Source organism: Aegilops tauschii, chromosome 5 (genome assembly GCF_002575655.3).
Source record: "Aegilops tauschii subsp. strangulata cultivar AL8/78 chromosome 5, Aet v6.0, whole genome shotgun sequence".
NCBI classification, from domain to species: domain Eukaryota; kingdom Viridiplantae; phylum Streptophyta; class Magnoliopsida; order Poales; family Poaceae; genus Aegilops; species Aegilops tauschii.
In genome coordinates, this window is record NC_053039.3 from 345,854,917 (window position 1) to 345,878,578 (window position 23,662).

A 23,662-nucleotide genomic window follows, 5' to 3' on the forward strand; every position below is an offset into this window, starting at 1 on the left:
TTTGCAAAATAAACTCCACAATCTTGGAGGCTCCCAAGTGACACCTAACCAATCTAGAAGACACCAATCTCCAAAAGGTAATAGATAGTGTTCTTGATGATGAATTCCTTGCTCTTGTGCTTCAAATGATAGCCTCCCCAACACTCAATCACTCTCTCATAGATTTGGCTTTGGTGGAAGAGGGGATTGAATGGAAAGCAACTTGGAAAAGGCTAGAAATCAAGGTTCAAATGGTAGGATTGGAATCTTTCGATCTCAACACATGAGTAGGTGGTTCTCTCTTAGAAAATGAGTAATAGGAGTGGTGGTTCGTTCTGATGGCTCTCGTAGAGAGTAGGTGAGGTGGAGGGGTATATATAGCCTACACCCAAAGATCCAACCATTACAAGTCTCTGACCCAACTCGGTGACACCGAACAGAATTCTCGGTGAGACCGAATAGTGCAAGAGATTCGAATGTTGGAGGTTTCGGTGAGACCGAACAGAACATCTCGGTGTGACCTAAGTGCAATGGCTACAAGACCTCGTTTCGGTAGTTCCAATCATTTCATCTCGGTATTTCTGAAATGAAGCAACTTCATCACAGAAACTTGGTCATGCCATCTCGGTGAGACCGAGATCCATATCGGTTGTACCGAAAAGTTAGGGTTTGGCATGTGGCAATGTATGGGTTAATCTCGGTGGGTCCGGTTGGGAAGATATCAGTGGGACCGAGATGGACATTTAGGGTTTTGGATAGTTGAAATGTGGAGAAGTCTTTGAGGATTTTGGAGCAATACCACGAAGCACTTTGAGCAACTGAGTCATGATCAAGATCTCATCCCTTTTAATAGTATTGGCTTTCCTATGGACTCGGTGATCCTGGATTACTTAATAAAAAATGTAGAGTCTTGTAGCTTTGCCAATTCTTGTCATTATGATTTTGAGGGGTCCACACTCACTAGTCTTTACCATACCAATCATTGATCTTCTCTGAAAACTACTATCAATGAGCACTAGATCAATGACTTATATGTTGTTATTAGTTACCAAACCACCTGGGGATTAGTTACACTTTCAATCTCCCCCTTTTTGGTAATTGATAACAATATATAGATCAAAGCTTCAACAAATAATATAATGAATGAAATACATGGCAAGAGCCCCCCCCCTAAATTTGTGCATTACTAAAAATTTGCGGTTGAATGCAAATGCACGATCGACTAGGATCATGGGTTACTCTTCCATGTCACATACATCTTGGTGGAGCACTTAAAATGATATGAATGTAATGTAATAAGCACTCATCACCGAACAAACAAGTGAATGATCATACAAAGAGCATATGATAGGATATATAAGCAAGCATAGCATCAAGGTATGGTATGATCAAGCACACAATAACATAGTCTCATACAAGCATCAAGCAAAAGTATCTAAAAGTAGCAAGAATCCCTCAAAGAAACCAAACGAGAAAAGGCAAATCACTCTCTCTTGAAGCCTAATGATCTATACTAATTCTCCAATTTGGCAAGAAGTACCAAAAAGTTCAAAGAAGTATAGAGCTAAATGTCGCTCTAGGCTTGATCTCCGGCAGCTCCTGGTGGTGAAGTCCTCTGACTTGGAGCGCCGGGGTGCGTAGATGTCGAAGTGCATCTGCGTAGAGCTCTACTGAAGTATGTTGTGTTGGAGGAGTGGAGACAACAGGAGGCACAGATGGAGCAGCCGTAAATGAGCAGATGGAGCTGAGACTTTAGCTCCGGAAGTGACTGGTACTGCTGCTGATATGAGTATCATCTGGAACTGAATGGTCGTGCAAAGACTTGTGCCCTGGTGCCCATCGTCATCACTAGACTAAGCCTTGGCATCATTCACCTCTTTCTTCAGACTCTCGATAGTGGTCTACATCTCGGTAACCTTGACATCCAGACCATAGAATTTTGTCTCAATAATCCTCTCAAGACTCTTGTGGTTCTCTACGAGGCTGGCCAAACACCGCTTGATCCTCCGAGAAGCTTGAAGCAGGTAGTTCATCTTATCTGTCTTGGTCTTAAGCAATGGTGCGGTGGGAGCACTAGGCTCTCTGCAGTCCTAGCTAGTAGCCTCTTCTTCGGCCTATGCTACAACCGAGGTGGGATGGGATGGATCCATCGTCACAGTGTTATCCTCGAATTCCGGCTGTAGCGGCAAATGCTCACGGTCCGGCAGAAAAGACTTGTTTGCACCCTTTGAGTTGATAAGCATCTGAATATGTGGTGCAAAGCCACATGATCTCTTATCGTCTGCAGCAGTCCTCTTGACGGTTTCCACAGTGAGATCCATTACCTTGAAATTTCTGATATTGGTCAATATGATGCAACATGTTTATAGAATGACCTCGAATCATCTTCTCATCACCTGACTTGGGCATCAATGTATGCCTCATGATGGTATTGGAGGTAGCTAGACCTGCCAATAAGTGATATACGGAGCCAAGCTTATGAGACTCCTTGTACTTGTTATGAATCTGTGTGTACATGTTAGTCATGGAATTGTGATCCATCTTAGGCTTGGCATATACTCTATGTCATCCTCATCTGCCTCTGGAACACCCAACAGAGTAGAACACTCAAGCACAATTGACTGATGCCTGACTCCTTCAGTCATCCATACTATCCTGCCATTTGGGTAGAAGTGAGTTGTAGAACAGAATTGCATGATCATCTCATCATTCCATGTAGTTAGCTTCCTCCCAATGAACTCATCAACGCAACAGTCCTGAAATCCTCGTGCACATGGGGAAAATGGTCCTCATGCTTATCAATGTATTTCCAATCCACCCATCTCATCTCACTCACCATATGCTTCTTGTCTAGAAGCATTATCTTGTAGAAGTCCTGTTGCTCCTTGGTGTAGAAGCGGTAATCCACAACAGTCCTTCTCCTGATGGAATATGGGTCAGACTCCCTCCACTTCCTCAGACCTTTGTCCTTCCTTTCCTTCATGTTCTCTGCCACTGGATGTGTATCATCGTGTTCTGGCAGTCTAGCTCTCAGCTTCCTTAGCACTAGGGCTTCATCATCATCTTCTTCAGCTCTCTCAGGCACTAGGGCCTTGTTCTTCTCTACAGCTGAGATATTTCTGGTAGTCTTCCCCTTAGGCTCAGCAGTAGACTTGGAAGTAATGGCAGCTCTCTTGGGCATTGCATCTGTCATGAGCTTCTATTTCTTAGGAGGAGGCTCATCAGTTTCTGGTTCATCGTCTATCCTCATGGATGTGGGTTTGTACACCACATGAATTGTTTGCTTTCTCACCTTCGTCTTTCTGGCCGCTTTGGCCATTGACTTACCTGGAGCTGTCCTTGAGCTAGTTGCAGTGCCATATTCCTTGGCTAGCACTGTCTTCTCCTTCTTAGAAGTCAATTCCTCAATATCATCAGAGTTTCTCTTCTTCCTTGTTCTTGTTGCAGCAGGAGGCAGACTAGGAGAACTCCTCTCTCCCTCATGGTAACTCTCTTCTGCACTTGTTCCTGCATCAAGATCCACACTGACATCTCTAGACATATTCTGGCTATCACTGTTGTCTGACATACTGGCAACATACCCTGTGAATAGACTTGAGAAGGCAGAGTAGATGAGTATCACAAAATGCAGCTAGTTTTTGAAAGAAATTGAGTTCAAACTTTAGTTTTAGGTTTTCATAGAACATTTCGGAGTGACTGATTTGAAATTTTTGGTAGCACCAAGGCAACAACTGAAACTAGGGTTTGGAATTCGGTTGGACCGAAGCACATGATGTTGCTGAAATACAAACTTGGTGACACTGATACAGTGTCGTTCGGTTTCACCGAAGTGTACTATGTGCAATGGCCAAAGGCCAAATCGGTGACGTTGATCCGTTCAATTTCGGCCAGTCCGAGATGAGTTTTGCGCAAACCTAACCCTAAAATTTTCACTCAAATCTAATCTATGGAATTTCTTGATGGATAAGAAGTTGCCAACTTTGGCAATATCAGACGCAATCTCTAGTGCATAGAATCAGATTGGGAAGCACTAGGGGCTTGAATCTCACCCTAACTTGGTGGAGATCCTCTATGGCGGCAACGACGATGAAGATTCCCGTTGACGGCGACAGAATCCAACGGCGAGGGCGCGCTCGATAGAAAGGCGACGATTCGTAGACTAGGGCGACGACAACAAAGGGGTGCAGGGTGCTTGACATTTGAAGAATTTTTCAACGTACGGTCCGCGAGCATATATGTACCCTTTGGCTATCGGTAGTGCCGAGTGAAAATAATCGGTCTCAGCAAGATGCATATCTACCTCAGACAGAGTGGTTCAATGAAGCCGAGTTCTTCCAATTGGTCTTACCAAGGTGAAAATATGGATCAGTCTAAATGCAATCGGTGGGACCGAATGAGAGTTAATTGGTCTGACCGAAAAGCACTTAGAAGGTTTTGGAAGTCAGCCTCAATCAGATCGGTGGCTCCGAGTGCTCCTCACCCGGAGCAAATGACATAGTTCAAATTTTGTGATATGGCATGAGTAGAATTTTAGACGAGAAAAGATAGATAGCTAGAGAAGGTGCTTAGGCATTCTTGTACATCTAATTAGCCAAATAAAACCAAATCAATCAAACTACAATCGGATGTCCTCGAATGAGAAATATGCATAACAACATGCTCACACAATAAGATAGCAAATAAAATATGTGTCAAACATGCACAACAAACACTAGAAACTATCAAGCGATGGGCGATGACATAGTCATCTATATATGAGTGTATTGACTTAGGATACAAATGAGAACATTTGAGCATAAGTCATACTCATTGTTTAAGCACAAGTGGGGTTGCCACTTTTACATAAAGCATTAATGTGTTCACACCATTAGAGTTGCTTTGACTCAAGTCTTAGAGTAAAGCTCCCCCTAGATGTGATATCCCCCCAAAGAGGGATGAACTAACCTTGGGTTTTGTCGATGATGACTTCATGTAGATGTTGTAGTTGTGGATGCTCAATGTTAATGTAGAACATCAAGAATTGGGAGCAATCCTTTGAGTTATGCACTTTCAATACCTGCATGGGTTAGCCCCACAAGGAACAAACAAGGATACCATAGACATAGAGTGAAATGCACACAAGATGATGTCCATGAATGCATCGAATACCTTGTCCCTTGTCCCTTGTCTTAAAAACAAGAGGGTTTGTCACTCCATGAACTACTGCAAAATGTTGAAGTTGGTTGCACATGTCCTTGCCATAAATGAATATGAGTGAAGTTTGTTGCCGGACTCACCCTCAAGAACTCTCTAGTTCTTCTTGTTTGGGACCCACATCAACTTGATGGGAATCCTTGGAGTTGTAGTTGTACTTGACAAAGTCTTGGTGATGGTGCCATGGGCTAGGGGGTACCAACCCAGCCTGTCGGCACACTTCAAGCTGGGTCGTAGGGCCTTCATTCTTAGTGAGATAGGGGCCACACGTTGGGGAGGAGACCAAGACTACATCTACCAAAGACTCATCGTACACTCCAAGATCTGTTCCGCCGCCTCCATGCCGACCTTGTAACCCTAGATGCCCCGCCCGGCGTGTATATAAGATGAGGGATTTAGCTCATAGAAGGGACATCAACACAATCTTATTCTCCTAGCCCTAGAGTTAGATCACATCTATAGATCTCGAGGTAGATCAACTCTATACTTGTAAACATCTTCATCAGTATAAACCAGAGCAGGATGTAGGGTTTTACCTCCATTAAGAGGGCCCGAACCTGGGTAAACATCGTCTCCCCTGTTCTAGTTACCATCTATCTAAGATCCACAGCTCGGGACTAATACTTCTCCAACGTATCTATATTTTTGATTGTTCCACGCTGTTATATTATCAATCTTGGATGTTTTATACTCATTTTATAGCAACTTTATATCATTTTTCGGGACTAACCTATTGACATAGTGCCCAGTGCGAGTTGCTGTTTTTTGCTTGTTTTTCACTTCGTAGAATATCAGTACCAAACGAAGTCCAAATGCCACGAAACTTTTTCGAGATTTTTTTTCTACCCAGAAGACAACTTGGGAGCCAAGCAAGTGCCGGAGGGGAGGCCCATGGGGCCCACAAGGCACCAGGGCGCGCCCGAGGCCCCTAGCACGCCATGGTGGGTAATGGGGCCCACAGCCCCCCTCTCAACCGCCTCTTAGCTCTATAAATACCCAAATATTCTAGAAACCCTGGGGGAGTTGAGAGATCAGAGTTTCCACCGCCGCAAGTTCTAGAACCACGAGATGCAATCTAGGGCCCTTTTCTAGCACCTTACCGGAGGGGCAAACGATCATGGAGGGGTTCATCATCCAAATTGGTGCTCCTCCGATGATGCGTGAGTAGTTTACCACAGACCTACGGGTCCATAGGCAGTAGCTAGATGGCTTCTTCTCTCTTCTTGATCTTCAATACAATGTTCTCCTCTAAGATCTATTTGATGTAACCTTTTTGCGTGTGTTTGTTGGGATCCGATGAATTGTGAGTTTATGATCAGATCTATCTATGAATATTATTTGAGTCTTTGTTGAACTCTTATATGCATGACTGTTATAGCCTCGTATTTCTTCTCTGAAACATTGGTTTAGTTTAGCCAACTAGATTGATTTTTCTTGCCATGGGAAGAGGTGCTTTGTGATGGGTTCGATCTTGCGGTGCTCAATCGCAGTGACAGAAAGAGACATGACACGCATGTATTGTTGCCATTAAGGATAAAAAGATGGGGTCTATTCCTACATGAATAGATCTTATCTACATCATGTAATCGTTCTTATTGCATTACTCTGTTTCTTCATGAACTTAATACACTAGATGCATGCTGGATAGCGGTCGATGTGTGGAGTAATAGTAGTAGATGCAGGCAGGAGACGGTCTACAAATCTTGGACGTGATGCCTATATACATGATCATTGCCTTGGATATCATCATAATTATTTGCTTTTCTATCAATTTCCCAACGGTAATTTGTTTACTCACCGTATGCTATTTTCTCGAGAGAAGCCACTAGTGAAATCTACGGCCCCCAGGTCTATTTTCTATCATATTGCTTCAGATCTATTTATCCAAAAAACCAAAAATACCTTGCTGCACTTTCTATTTATTTATTTATTTTATTTTGTGTTTTCATCAGATCTATTTATCCAATCTTATATTATTTAATCTATCTCAATACCGAGGAGGGATTGACAACCCCTCTTACGCGTTGGGTTGCAAGTTTTTGTTATTTGTGTGAAGGTACTGCTTACATAGTTTTGTGGATCCTCCTACTGGATTGATACCTTGGTTTCGTAACTGAGGGAAATACTTACCGTTGTTGTGTTGCATCATGCTCACCTCTTCGGAGAAAATCCCAACACAGATACAAGCAACCAGGAAGAATTTTTGGCGCTGTTGCCGGGGAGGATCACGTCAAGATAGTCTCCTGTCAACTTACCAATTTCTGGTGCTGTTGCCAGGGAGGATCAAGTGCAGATCTATCAGGTACACAATCACAAATCTCATATCCTTATAATTTACTTTATTTGCCATTTGCCTCTCGTTTTCATCTCCCCCACTTCACAAAAATATTTGCCTTTTCATTTGCCTTCTTTTTCGTTCGCCTTTTTCTTGCCTGATCTCTTGTTTGCTCGTGATCTTGCTTGACTACTTCACCCCCATGGCTAGTTCTCGTCCTACTCCGTGTACCCGTGAGAACAAAGTTCTTAATTTTAAGCAAAGGGGGAGAGAGAATTTAAAAGATGCTTGGTATCGAATTTGTGATGCTCATAATAGATCTATTCGAAAGCAATCTTCTACGATTCTCCTTCGCAATTTTTATGTAGGCAGTACTACTTGGTATAGATTTGTTCTTGATACTATCACCGGAGGGAATTTCTTGATGTGCCCACCTTTTGATGCTTTTAATGCTATGGGAAATTTAGTGGGATCACCTCCTATCATTATCAATGAAACAGTTTTAACTCTTGAGCATGTTATGCAAAGACTAGATGCTATTGAAAAGAAAATGCTCATTGAAGAAGATGTTGGAAATTTGGATAAAAGGATCCACAATCTTGCTAATAAAATTGGGTCGAAGGTAAGAGATACCCTTAAAATGCTAAAAGAGAAAAAAACATAACTAACGAAAGGGTAGAGGAGAGTCCTGCCCGGATTGATAAATTGGAAGAAATTTTTATTAACTTGAGCTCAACTTTTTCTTCCATTAAACGTATTGGAAAAAACTCCTATAAAAATTGTAAGCCTACACATGTTCTCAAGAACAAGGGTGCCACTTCTAGTAGCAACAATGAAGATCTTAAAATGATTAGTATTCACCCCAATTTTTTGAAGTGCTAAAAACCCATACTTTCAAGAGTGAACTCTTTAGTTTTATTCCTAGGAGTGTGATTATTGAAAATATGCATGTTGGATCTAAGAGGAATTATGGTTGTCTGATTGAGGAGTTAAAAACTAAAGATGACAATACTTGAATCTATGCATTATGCCTAGCTAGGGGCATAAAACAATAGCGCTTATTGGGAGGCAACCCAATGAATAAAATTTACATTTTTATTTTTCTGTCTATTTTTTAGAGTTTGCACAATTATGCTACTGTTATGATTGTGTTTTTTCATGTTTTAATTAGTGTTTGTGCCAAGTAAAGCCTTTGGGGTCATGTTGGGTGATAGCTGATTTGATTTTGTTGAAAAACAAAAACTTTTGTGTCCAGTAGCAAATTTTTTGAAAATCACAGAAGCGACGAAAAATTCTGAATTTTTTACACAAGATTGATATACAAATTGCCTATGTTGTCCTAATTTTTCAGAATTTTTGGAGTTATAGAAGTATGGTCAAAGTCCAGATTACGACAGATTGTTCTGTTTTTGACAGGTTCTGTTTTTGTTGCATTGTGTGCTTATTTTGATAAATCTATGGATTGTATCGGGGGGGGGGGGTATAAGCCATGGTAAAGTTATATACAGTAGGTATAATGTAATAATAAAATATGAATGGGTTTGCAATAGTACTTAAAGTGGTGATTTGCTTTATTATACTAACGGATCTCATGAAGGTTTTTGTTGAGTTTTGTGTGATTGAAGTTTTCAAGTTTTGGGTGAGATCACGATGGATGAAGGAATAAGGAGTTAAAAGGGCCTAATCTTGGGGATGCCCATGGCACCCCAAGGGAATATTCAAGGAGAACCAAGCAACTAAGCTTGGGTATGCCCCGGAAGGCATCCCCTCTTTCTTCTAACGACCATCGGTAATTTTACTTGAAGCTATATTTTTATTCGTCACATATCATTAGTTTTGCTTGGAGTGTCTTGTATTATATGAGTCTTTGCTTGTTCTTATTTTTAGTTTTTCACAACCATCCTTACTGCTTTAGGTTTGAAATGTTCTGGACGAAGTTGGAGGGGTTCGACGACGCGGTCAGGGAGGCGTGGGTCTGCAACCCCATGATTGTTGACCCCTACAAGAGGCTGGATGCATTGCTCAAAAATACGGCTAACTTTCTGCAAGCATGGCATCAGCGCAAGATTGGTGACCAATGCCTAGTCGCGTGGGATGCAATCTGCCAGCCTAAATGCCATGGAGGGCTCGGAATCAAGAATTTGAAACTCCACTCATTAGCGCTCAGAGTTTGCTGGGAATGGCTCAGGAGGATAGAGCCAAACAAACCATGGCAAGGTCTGCCTATGATAGAGGATCCAGGAACTTGGGCTGTGTTTGACAGTCTGGTGCATATCGAGGTTGGCCAAGGTGACAGGATACTGTTCTGGAGAGACCGGTGGATTCACGGCTTCGCGGTTGCAGATATTGCGCCCATGGTACTAGCTACAGTACAAACTAGAGTGGTAAACACCAGAACGGTGCAGCAGGCTCTAATAGGCAACAACTGGATGGGTGACTGTCAGCCGGAGTCCTCATTCATGGCACAATTGCAGTGCATGCACTTGTGTCACGCTATCGCTACGGTCAGCCGAAACCCGGAGATGTCGGATACTATTACTTGGACATGCTCGGCATTGGGATGCTACTCTGCCCGTTCGGTGTACCACAACCTTTGCTCCAGCTTGCCAAGATCTCCAATGGCAGAGTGCATTTGGAGGAGCTGGGAACCCCTCAAATGCAAGATTTTTGCATGGCTTGCCATGCAATACAGGATATGGACGTTGGACCGGCGAGCCCGTCATGGTTTGCAGGAAGATCCCTCACCCCGCTACGTGTGTTTACAAGACGAGGACAATGCTGACCACATTCTTACTCCGTGTACATACGCCCATGAGGTCTGGTGCACGATATGGGACAAAATTCAACTCAACGTAAACGACTCGCTCAACACGGACACCACTCTCAAGTGGTGGTTGTGAGAAAGGGGGAGCTTCCACAGGGCGGAAAGGAGAGGTTTTGACACATTGGTCATTGCGCTCACATGGTCCTTACGGAAGCAAAGGAATGTGAGGGTTTTCAACCGGACCGAGCAGCAAATGAGGCCTAGGGAACTAGCTCATAGCATCCTACGGGAACTGGAAGAATGGAGGCAGTCGGTTGGTGGTGTCGGCGGATTGCAAAGATTTGTGAGAGGATAGTCCTAATGTGTTTGTAGGTGTTCGAATGGGGTGTCGTGTACACTCAAATGTATGCATTTGCGCTGCATATCTTGTAATACTTTTTCTATCTTCTATAAAAATATGGTACGCCATTGGCGTACTCTCGAAAAAAAAACAATCATCCTTGCTGGACACACCTATTTGAGAGAGCCATAATGATGCTATGGTTTGTTAGAATTGCTCGCTGTGCTTCACTAAATTTTTTTGAGCCATGGAATTGCTCTAGTGATTCACTTATATCTTTTTGAGCATGGTGGTGCTTTACTTTTTTTTTGAAGAAATACTGTCATGCTTCACTTAGATTAATGATACGTCCATTTTGCATCATGTTTTCCTACTGTTATTTACGATGTTTTTATCCATAATAATGCTTTTTGGAGTGATTCTAATGCCATTTCTCTCATAATATGCAAGGTACACACAAAAAGGGAGAATTCCAGCAGCTGGAAATCTGGACCTGAAAAAGCTACGTCAGGCTACCTATTTTGCACAACTCCAAACAAGCTGAAACTTCACGGAGAATTTTTATCAAATATATGATGAATATTGGAGCAAATAACTACCAGAGGGGGCCCACCAGGTGGGCACAACCCACCTGGGCGCGCCAGGGAGCCTAGGCTCGCCCTGGTGGGTTGTGCTCACCCAGGCCCACCTCCGGTGCCCATCTTCTGGTATATAGGTCATTTTGACCTAGAAAAAATAATGAGAGGACTTTCGGGACGGAGCGCCCCCGTCTCGAGGCGGAACTTGGGCAGGAGCACTTTTGCCCTCCGGCGGAGCGATTCCGCCGGGGGAACTTCCCTCCCGGAGGGGGAAATCATCGTCATCATCATCACCAACAACTCTCCCATCTTGGGAGGGCAATCTCCATCAACATCTTCAATAGCACCATCTCATCTCAAACCCTACTTCATCTCTTGTGTTCAATCTTGTTACCGGAATTATAGATTGGTGCTTGTGGGTCACTAGTAGCGTTGATTACATCTTGTAGTTGATTACTATATGGTTTATTTGGCGGAAGATTATATGTTCAGATCCAATATGCTATTTAATACCCCTATGATCTTGAGCATGATTATCATTTGTGAGTAGTCACTTTTGTTCTTGAGGTCACGGGAGAAATCATGTTGCAAGTAATCATGTGAACTTGATATGTGTTTGATATTTTGATAGTATGTATGTTGTGATTCCCTTAGTGGTGTCATGTGAACGTCGACTACTGTGACGCCCCCGATTCGACCGTACACTAATCATGCACGCAAATGTGTACGATCAAGATCAAGGACTCACGGTAAGATATCACAACACAACTCTACAACAAAAGTAAGTCATACAAGCATCATAATACAAGCCGGGGGCCTCGAGGGCTCGAATACAATTTCTCGATCATAGACGAGTCAGCGGAAGCAACAATATCTGAGTATAGACATAAGTTAAACAAGTTTGCCTTAAGAAGGCTAGCACAAAAGTAGCAACGATCGAAAAGGCAAGGCCTCCTGCCTGGGATCTCCTAACTACTCCTCGAAGCCGAACTCCATGTAGAATCATCCTCAGGATCTCTAGCTCCTGGACTCCAGCATCTGGTTGCGACAATCAGGTATAGAAAGGGGAAAAGAGGGAGAAAGGCAACCGTGAGTACTCATCCAAAGTACTCGCAAGCAAGGAGCTACACTACATATGCATGGATATATGTGTAAAGGGGCATATCCGTGGGCTGACTTGCAGAATGCCAGAATAAGAGGGGGATAGCTAATCCTGTCGAAGACTACGCTTCTGGCAGCCTTCATCTTGCAGCATTTAGAAGAGAGTAGATTGAAGTCCTCCATGTAGCATCGCATAGCGTAATCCTACCCGGCGATCCCCTCCTCGTCGCCCTGTTAGAGAGCGATCACCGGGTTATATCTAGCACTTGGAAGGGTGTGTTTTATTAAGTATCTAGTTCTAGTTGTCATAAGGTCAAGGTACAACTCCGGGTCGTCCTTTTACCGAGGGACACGGCTATTCGAATAGATAAACTTCCCTGCAGGGGTGCACCACATAACCCACCACGCTCGATCCCATTTGGCCGGACACACTTTTCTGGGTCATGCCCGGCCGCGGAAGATCAACACGTCGCAGCCCCACCTAGGCTCAACAAAGAGGTCAACACGCTGGTCTAAATCCTATGCGCGCAGGGGTCTGGGCCCATCGCCCATTGCACACCTGCACGTTGCGTACGCGGCCGGAAGCAGACCTAGCCCCCTTAATACAAGCGCGAGCTTACGGTCCAATGCGGCGCGCGCCACTCAGTCGCTGACGTCAAAAAGAGCTTCGGCTGATACCACGACGTCGAGTGCCCACAACTGTTCCCGCGTTGTTGGTTAGTGCGTATAGACCAAATGGCCAGACTCAGATCAAATACCAAGATCTCGTTAAGCGTGTTAAGTATCCGCGAACGCCGACCAGGGCCAGGCCCACCTCTCTCCTAGGTGGTCTCAACCTGCCCTGTCGCTCCGCCATAAAGTAACAGTCGGGGGCCGTCAGGAACCCAGGCCCACCTCTACCGGGATGGAGCCACCTGTCCTTTCAGCCCCCTCATCAGAATCACTTGCGGGTACTCAACAAGCCGACCCGACTTTAGTCACCACATGTATCAAGTATATAAGGTATATAGTATATACCCGTGATCACCTCCCGAAGTGATCACGGCCCAGTAGTATAGCATGGCAGACGGACAAGAGTGTAGGGCCACTGATGGAACACTAGCATCCTATACTAAGCAGTAGGATAGCAGGTAAGGGTAACAACTGTAGCAACAATGACAGGCTATGCATCAGGATAGGATTAACGGAAAGCAGTAACATGCTACACTACTCTAATGCAAGCAGTATAGAGAAGAATAGGCGATATCTAGTGATCAAGGGGGGCTTGCCTGGTTGCTCTGGCAAGAAGAAGGGGTCGTCGTCGATGTAATCGATCACAGGGGCATCGGCAGCGGTCTCGGGGTCTACCGGAAAGAAGTAACGGAGGGGGAACACAATAAATAACAGAGCAATCAAAGCATCACAAAGCATAATAGGGCAATACGCGGTGCTAGGTGAGCCCTAACGCGGTGGTAGGTGATACTGGCGAAGGGGGGAAACATCCGGGAAAGTATTCCCGGTGTTTCGCGTTTTCGGACAAACGGACCGGAGGGGGAAAGTTGCATGTTTGCTATGCTAGGAATGTGTGGCGGATGAATGGGCTGCGTATTTGGATTCGTCTCGTCATTCTGAGCAACTTTCATGTACAAAACTTTTTCATCGGAGCTACGGTATATTTTCTACGATTTTTCAAAGTTTTAACAATATTCTAGATTTTCTAAATTACTTTTAATGGGAGTTGATGCAGTGAGATGGGGCGTTTGGCTACGGCGGCTACGGCGGTGGATTGAGCGGTGAACAGGGGGAATCGGCGCAGCTCACCGAGAGGGAGGTCGGGGACGTGCTTGTGACGGCGGGGGTGGTGCGGTGGTGTACATCGACGTTGAGATGCCGCGGCCATGGCGGAGAAATCGGCTCGATCCCGAGCGTACGGTGCGGCTTGGCTCGGGTTCTTCGGTGGGGACGAAGGAGACGAGCGCGGGGAGGCTTCTGGACACCTTGGTGCAGCAAGGGGAGGCCAGCGGCTGCGATGACGACTATGGCGCGGCGCCGGAAGCTTTGGCTCCTCTTCTAGATCGAGTGCGAGGGGGAAACGAGGGAACTGGGCATCTAGGGTTTGTCCTGGGCTTGGGGATGGTCTTGTACGGGGACTCGCCGGATGGTCGACACGGCGGTCATGGAGGCGTGGATGTGCGCCACGCACAGGTCTCTGCCTCCTGTACAGAGAAGATGGAGAAGGCCCTGGTGGGCTTGGGCCGCCCTACTGTAGCACTAGGCTTCTAGTGCACAGTGTGCACTTGGCCCATTTTCTTTTTTAAGTTTTCTGCTTTATTAATTTCGTACTGTTTTCTACTTAATTGCCAAAGTAATTAAATTTAGTTCAACTTGAAAGTTGGCACATAATTAGTAGGCAATATTTTGAGACCACACACAATGTTTCACATCATTTGGAAAATTATAAATATTTGCTTATTTTGAAAAAGGCCAATTTAAATGAGTTTGGACCACTTATTAATTTCCTAGGAATTTATTTGTGAGTCAAACCAAGTTGGTTTCACATGACATTAAACAGGGAAATTGTATAGAACTATTCAAACATTTTAGTTTTATAGCTTGAGGAGAAATAATTTTGACTTGTCTTTTAAATTTGAATTTGAGGTCGCTTTGGGACAAGGTGATGATTAGCAAAATTTAATAATGATGATGTGGCACCATTAATAGGAGTTTACTGTAGCATGACACCCGGGGTGTTACAAATCTCCTCCACTACAAGAAATCACGTCCCGAGATTTTAAACGTGGAGTAAGGGGGAAAGTTCTGGTTACAATATTCTAACGGATCTTCTCGGTCTTGGTTGTCCTTCTCGAAGAAGTCGATTCATAACGTTGATGTCTTCATACCTTTGCTTCAGGTCATCATGATGAAGTCATCATCCTTCCTTCGGGATCTTCATCGTACTTACAAAAAGGATATTGGGGGGGGGGCAATAGGGAGAATGCTTGCAAGGACTTGTTCTCGGTAGTTATCTTAGGGAATAAGGTACAAGGTATCTCTGGGGTTGAAATTTCATAAAGTCATTGAGAGCAAGGTAAGAAGGTGCAATAAGAAATTTCAAGCAGACAGGCAATCATTCGTTGCCTGAAACGGAGTGTGAATGGGGTTCAGGGAATGGGAGTAAGTACTGTGTCTGATACCAGAATTGATGAACTCTCGAAAGGTGGCTCATGGATTACATACGAGGCCACGTGCGATGAATAACTTTGCGAACAGGGGTGTACATGAGATTCAGGTTTCAATCCCGCGAAACTATGGGTTATGGGCCCACCATGTGGGTTAGAGGTATAAAGGGCGCTAACATCTTGCACGATGTTGTAAGCAAGGCATGACAGAGAATAGCCTGGCAGTTATGTTGGCAACAACATCGATACCAAGGGCAAGGGACAAAGAGAACCATTTTCCTGCTCGTTGAACGAGGCAGACCAATCGGCAAGGTTCACGTCCATCGGTGGTTACCGGAATGTCATCAACAATAGTAACAGGGTCTCACTGACAGAGTGGTACAACGAGGTGCTCAACTAAGCAGGGAATTATCTCTGCTCAGCTAAGTCAGATTACAAGAAAGGTTAAACAAAACAATGGAAAGGAAAATATGATTATCAGAGTAAACAGAACAATGGAAAGGAAAATGTGTTTAAACACATATTTCAAGGGTATATCCTTCCCAAGGACAAGCAGAGCATGATATCCATGACAGGATATAATGTAGAAAACCCTTTAGGTAAGGGGAGAGAAATTTCATGACATTACCCATACAACGGTGTCTGGATAATTGAGCAGGAAACAATTAGCTTTGGGCTTCAAATGTTTTTATTGAAGATCGGAGTACCACAGACATGCTTCGAGATAGCATTGACATGGTCATTAGGTAAAGATCAGGCTATGGATACACAAAGGATCCATCAGGAACAACTTATGGAATAAGTCTTACAATTTCCTCATGGAAGAATGGCTAACCTTGGTAAGGAGGATACTATATCAATAGGTCATCCGGCCATGTGTGCTAGGCATGACATCATCTTACCGGGTTATATAAAGACCAATGTTATAACTCTTGGAATTACATTCCAACCATCATTTCTGACCAAGATTCAGATCAGATTGGTGTCAGGATACCTCAGACTCAGGATGCCTGAGAAGAAAGGTGCAACACAAATTGTCGAGGTGACATTGTATGATTCTCGGGAATTAAACCATGGAAGCAAGTTCCGGAACAAGAGTTCATCATTAAATCAAGGAGAGGATGAGGGGGTGGCTGATGGACTCAGCGACAATTCCTCGAGATTTCCAAAAAGATGGATTTCCACTATTATGTGAACAAGGAGATAACATTAGTCAGTGTAAATGATATAATGATGTATGCTCGAGGAAAACATACACAATTAAACATTGGTTGAAAGGTGCACCCGAAATATGGGCTGGGTTGCACGACCAACATCGGAATGGTGATTCAATAATCAATAGTCTAAGAATGAACGGCCGACCATTAACTTCAAAGGAATAAGGTTGCTAGAAGGGCAGAATCCAAACAACACAGTTCACCTGTTGGTATCCCGGTTAGAATCAACACATGAACCTGGAAATGAATGGAGATGGCGAGAAGTATTATTATATCAGGAATTCTTAAGAGGTGGGGCAATCCTCACAACATCCTTGACATGAAGGACAGTAATACTTCAATGTAGAACATAACATAAGCTAGATAGGAAAGAGCTCCATAACATGATCAAGTCTGACTTGGAGGGGGGGCAATAACGTTGCCGATGATAACACAAATCATCGAGGGGCAAGGATGGTATTTCTCATCCTGAATTTCGACTGATATCCTGGAAGAGCTCAAAATGTTGATGATGATCACGACATTTTGTTGTCGAGGGGATCCACGAAGAAGCAATTGATCAGTGACTGCATCAAGCAAAAGGACTGATGCAACAAAAGATTATTGGAGCCACGGATACTACACAAACTCGGGGCAAGTTTGTTGTTCGAGGTGAAACGATATGACGAGGAAAATTGACGTAAGCTTAGCTCATCGTCGAAAGTGGTGCTCCGGGAATAAGGACCAGGTAGCACAGTTAAAATCATCAAGATAATGATATAGCCAAACAGGCTAGGAATGACGCGATCGGGTACAAACTCGTAAGTAAGGAACATTACTAAAAGTTGTTGAACCGTAGTGCGGACTCGATTCAATTATCGGGGTACTCGAGTGATTAACCACTCAAAACCCAGGAAAAATAGTAATCCGTGAGAATGTAGTACTTGATGAAGAACGCATAAGAAGTTATGCGGTTTCCGTGATAATCTCGAGATACCAGGGGGCAATACTCGACGACAGATCAAAGTAGAGGGTGGATTGGGGTATTGCTCTATAGAAGACAATTACTTAAACTTGCATAGGAAATGGTATTTAAAGGAGAACATGGTCGGAACCACGATCGCAGAGGATCAATTCACCGATACCAGATGATATTATACCAGGGAAATAGTTATTATTATAAGAAGCTTCCATGATAGGATCTACATCGTGTCCATGGGCATGAACACAAAGGTTCAAGGTCGACTCCCACTTCTCCAATGCATAACCTTTCATTCACTTCTCATTTTTCAAAGAAGTTGTAGTGTTGAAATTTTATCTGGCAAAATACCAGAAGAGTATGACTCATGAAAACTTTTGAGTTCACACATATTATGAAAGGCATAGGTTCAACCCATCAAGGCATCTTAGGAACATATACCACAAACTTCGGAGTAAATATTACAAGCTCGAAAGAAGAGCATTGTTCAAAAACAGATGATACAATTTACCAAAGGCATTATATACCCATGGAAAGGCTCACAAGGTTATTCAATATGAAGGACACTGTCGGATAAAATCCAACAAAGGAACCGATGGTCCACAAGGGATCTGATGTGAGCATCGGTACTCAAGCAGAGGAAGAAGAATGCAAGGAGATATGATTATAGAAACAACTGACTAACTCAAAGTTCGAATGCAAAAGAATTATGATTTCCAAATCAGGGGGTCAGAAGCAACGCTCTGATCAAGGATGGATAAGTGAGTAGGCTTAGGGTACAATCGATGGCAATTTGGTAGGCCGAGATCCAGCTCACGTTTAAAATGAGGTCTGAGCCGGAAGAATGAATTCTAGGATATGATTGAGGATTGCGAGCATTCGCAACTAATTGAATCAACAGACTCAAAATGATAATGACAAGAGATGCGAATAAGATTACGAGACTTATTGGATTAACCATAATGCAAGCAAACAAGAATTTCAAGAGCAATAGGCTCCTGAGGATTTTCGGAAGATCGAATAGTATTTTGAAGACTATTGTGGAATACTTGAATCAACTGGGGATGAGCGGATACTCGGTAAGTGCGAGAATTATCCGTAGGGGTATTCAGGTGACAAAGAACAGCAAGGCAGTAAGCTCAAAGGATTCTCGGAACAACAGAGAGAATTTCGGGGTATCTTGTAATAACAAGATCAACTGGGAAACATTGTATGAGTGGCGAGTATACGTGGTTATCCATAGGAGTTTATCGATGAAAGGGAATTGCAAAAGCGATGAACACAAGTTCTCGGGTTATCAGCAGAGAGTATCTTCAGGGTCTTCACGGGCAGCAGACGATCATCAGTAATAAGGGGCTCTCCGGGTGAAAGTGATAACGAGATCTAATGTTAGATTTAGCAAAATTCACTTAACCCGAATAGAAGAGAGATCATAGTCCCAGAGTATAGACAAGGAGTAAAAGATCCTAATACCACCAAATGGCGACATGGGCCCGTAAGCCACACAGCCATGTTAGTAAAAGTTTTCCAATGACTAGACTCGACTTTGGCCAAGGAGTTGGAAAGGGGGATTCCTACAGGCATTTGGCTCTGATACCAACTTGTGACGCCCCCGATTCGACCGTACACTAATCATGCACGCAAATGTGTACGATCAAGATCAGGGACTCACGGTAAGATATCACAACACAACTCTACAACAAAAATAAGTCATACAAGCATCATAATACAAGCCAGGGGCCTCGAGGGCTCGAATACAATTGCTCGACCATAGACGAGTCAGCGGAAGCAACAATATCTGAGTATAGACATAAGTTAAACAAGTTTGCCTTAAGAAGGCTAGCACAAAACTAGCAACGATCGAAAAGGCAAGGCCTCCTGCCTGGGATCCCCTAACTACTCCTCGAAGCCGAACTCCATGAAGAATCATCCTCGGGATCTCTAGCTCCTGGACTCCAGCATCTGGTTGCGACAATCAGGTATAGAAAGGGGAAAAGAGGGAGAAAGGCAACCGTGAGTACTCATCCAAAGTACTCGCAAGCAAGGAGCTACACTACATATGCATGGGTATATGTGTAAAGGGGCATATCCGTGGGCTGACTTGCAGAATGCCAGAATAAGAGGGGGATAGCAAATCCCGTCGAAGACTACGCTTCTGGCAGCCTCCATCTTGCTGCATTTAGAAGAGAGTAGATTGAAGTCCTCCATGTAGCATCGCATAGCGTAATCCTACCCGGCGATCCCCTCCTCGTCGCCCTGTTAGAGAGCGATCACCGGGTTATATCTGGCACTTGGAAGGGTGTGTTTTATTAAGTATCTAGTTCTAGTTGTCATAAGGTCAAGGTACAACTCCGGGTCGTCCTTTTACCGAGGGACACGACTATTCGAATAGATAAACTTCCCTGCAGGGGTGCACCACATAACCCAACACGCTCGATCCCATTTGGCCGGACACACTTTTCTGGGTCATGCCCGGCCGCGGAAGATCAACACGTCGCAGCCCCACCTAGGCTCAACAAAGAGGTCAACACGCTGGTCTAAATCCTATGCGCGCAGGGGTCTGGGCCCATCGCCCATTGCACACCTGCACGTTGCGTACGCGGCCGGAAGCAGACCTAGCCCCCTTAATACAAGCGCGAGCTTACGGTCCAATGCGGCGCGCGCCACTCAGTCGCTGACGTCAAAAAGAGCTTCGGCTGATACCACGACGTCGAGTGCCCACAACTGTTCCCGCGTTGTTGGTTAGTGCGTATAGACCAAATGGCCAGACTCAGATCAAATACCAAGATCTCGTTAAGCGTGTTAAGTATCCGCGAACGCCGACCAGGGCCAGGCCCACCTCTCTCCTAGGTGGTCTCAACCTGCCCTGTCGCTCCGCCATAAAGTAACAGTCGGGGGCCGTCAGGAACCCAGGCCCACCTCTACCGGGATGGAGCCACCTGTCCTTTCAGCCCCCTCATCAGAATCACTTGCGGGTACTCAACAAGCCGACCCGACTTTAGTCACCACATGTATCAAGTATATAAGGTATATAGTATATACCCGTGATCACCTCCCGAAGTGATCACGGCCCAGTAGTATAGCATGGCAGACGGACAAGAGTGTAGGGCCACTGATGGAACACTAGCATCCTATACTAAGCAGTAGGATAGCAGGTAAGGGTAACAACTGTAGCAACAATGACAGGCTATGCATCAGGATAGGATTAACGGAAAGCAGTAACATGCTACACTACTCTAATGCAAGCAGTATAGAGAAGAATAGGCGATATCTGGTGATCAAGGGGGGCTTGCCTGGTTGCTCTGGCAAGAAGAAGGGGTCATCGTCGATGTAATCGATCACAGGGGCATCGGCAGCGGTCTCGGGGTCTACCGGAAAGAAGTAACGGAGGGGGAACACAATAAATAACAGAGCAATCAAAGCATCACAAAGCATAATAGGGCAATACGCGGTGCTAGGTGAGCCCTAACGCGGTGGTAGGTGATACTGGCGAAGGGGGGAAACATCCGGGAAAGTATTCCCGGTGTTTCGCGTTTTCGGACAAACGGACCGGAGGGGGAAAGTTGCATGTTTGCTATGCTAGGAATGTGTGGTGCACGAATGGGCTGCGTATTCGGATTCATCTCGTCATTCTGAGCAACTTTCATGTACAAAACTTTTTCATCGGAGCTACGGTATATTTTCTACGATTTTTCAAAGTTTTACCAATATTCTAGATTTTCTAAATTACTTTTAATGCGAGTTGACCAAGTCAACTTGATTGGTCAAAAGTGGAGGTGGTAGCCCACATGTCATAGACTATTTACCTAAACAAATAAATAAACCTGACTTATTTAATGGGGCCTACATGTCATCTACTACTAGACTAACTTAGCAATAATTAATACTAGCTACACCTAGTAGTACTAATCTAAGCAGAACTAATCTAATCAAGGGCTGGCCATTAGTGGACAGAGCCCAGCCGAGCCACTCACACACAAAACCGCACACACACCTACAGAACACACACACATAGTACGCAGCAGCTTAGCAGCAGAAAACAGGAGCGGGAGCAAGCAGCGACCGGAGCAAAGCGGCGGCGGCAGCATCAACTATGAGCGTAGCGAGCAGCCAGTAGCAGTTTAGCAGGAGCTAGCAAAGCAGCAGCTAAGCAGGCAACAACAAGCAAAGCAGTAGCAGGTAGCAGCGCTGCGCAGCAGCAAGGGCGCGGCCGCCGCGCGCAGAGGCGCGAACGGGCGTGGGCGGCGCTTGGGGAGGCACGGCCACGACGCGGCAGGGGAACCCATAGCGCGCACGGAGCAGCCGGGGCGCGGGGCCAGAGCGGCGCGGGCGCGGCAAAGTCGCGGTGAGCGCGTCCATGCAGTGAGATGGGGCGTTTGGCTACGGCGGCTACGGCGGTGGATTGAGCGGGGAACAGGGGGAATCGGCGCAGCTCACCGAGAGGGAGGTCGGGGACGTGCTTGTGACGGCGGGGGTGGTGCGGTGGTGTACATCGACGTTGAGATGCCGCGGCCATGGCGGAGAAGCCGGCTCGATCCCGAGCGTACGGTGCGGCTTGGCTCGGGTTCTTCGGTGGGGACGAAGGAGACGAGCGTGGGGAGGCTTCTGGACACCTTGGTGCAGCAAGGGGAGGCCAGCGGCCGCGATGACGACTATGGCGCAGCGCCGGAAGCTTCGGCTCCTCTTCCAGATCGAGTGCGAGGGGGAAACGAGGGAACTGGGCGTCTAGGGTTTGTCCTGGGCTTGGGGATGGTCTTGTACACCGCGGGGACTCGCCGGATGGTCGACACGGCGGTCATGGAGGCATGGATGTGCACCACGCACAGGTCTCTGCCTCCTGTACAGAGAAGATGGAGAAGGCCCTGGTGGGCTTGGGCCGCCCTACTGTAGCACTAGGCTTCTAGTGCACAGTGTGCACTTGGCCCATTTTCTTTTTTAAGTTTTCTGCTTTATTAATTTCGTACTGTTTTCTAATTAATTGCCAAAGTAATTAAATTTAGTTCAACTTGAAAGTTGGCACATAATTAGTAGGCAATATTTTGAGACCACACACAATGTTTCACATCATTTGGAAAATTATAAATATTTGCTTATTTTGAAAAAGGCCAATTTAAATGAGTTTGGACCACTTATTAATTTCCTAGGAATTTATTTGTGAGTCAAACCAAGTTGGTTTCACATGACATTGAACAGGGAAATTGTATAGAACTATTCAAACATTTTAGTTTTATAGCTTGAGGAGAAATAATTTTGACTTGTCTTCTAAATTTGAATTTGAGGTCGCTTTGGGACAAGGTGATGATTAGCAAAATTTAATAATGATGATGTGGCACCATTAATAGGAGTTTACTGTAGCATGACACCCGGGGTGTTACAACTACATGACACTTCAACATATTTGGGCCTAAGGGAATGCATTTTGGAGTAGTAATTAGATGATGGGTTGCGAGAATGACAGAAGCTTAAACCCCAGTTTATGCGCTATTCCGTAAGGGACCGGTTGGATCCAAAAGTTTAGTGCTATGGTTAGAATTTATTCTTAATACTTTTCTCGTATTTGCAGATGCTTGCGGGAGGGTTAATCATAAGTAGAAGGTTTGTTCAAGTAAGAACAACACCTAAGCACCGGTCCACCCACATATCAAATTATCAAAGTAGCGAACACAAATCAAACCAACATGGTGAAAGTGACTAGATGAAATTCCCATGTACCCTCAAGAACGCTTTGCTTATTATAAGAGACCGTTTTGGCCTGTCCTTTGCCTCAAAAGGATTGGGCTACCTTGCTACACTTTTTTTACTACTATCTTTACTTGCTCGTTACAAATTATCTTGCTATCAAACTACTCTGCTACTTACAATTTCAACACTTGCAGACATTACCTTGCTGAAAACAACTTGTCATTTCCTTCTGCTCCTCGTTGGGTTCGACACTCTTACTTATCGAAAAGAGCTACAACTGATCCCCTATACTTGTGGGTCACCAAGGCTATTTTCTGGCGCCGTTGCTGGGGAGTGAAGCGCCTTTGGTAAGTGGAATTTGGTAAGGAAACATTTATATAGTGTGCTGAAATTTATTGTCACTTGTTACTATGGAAA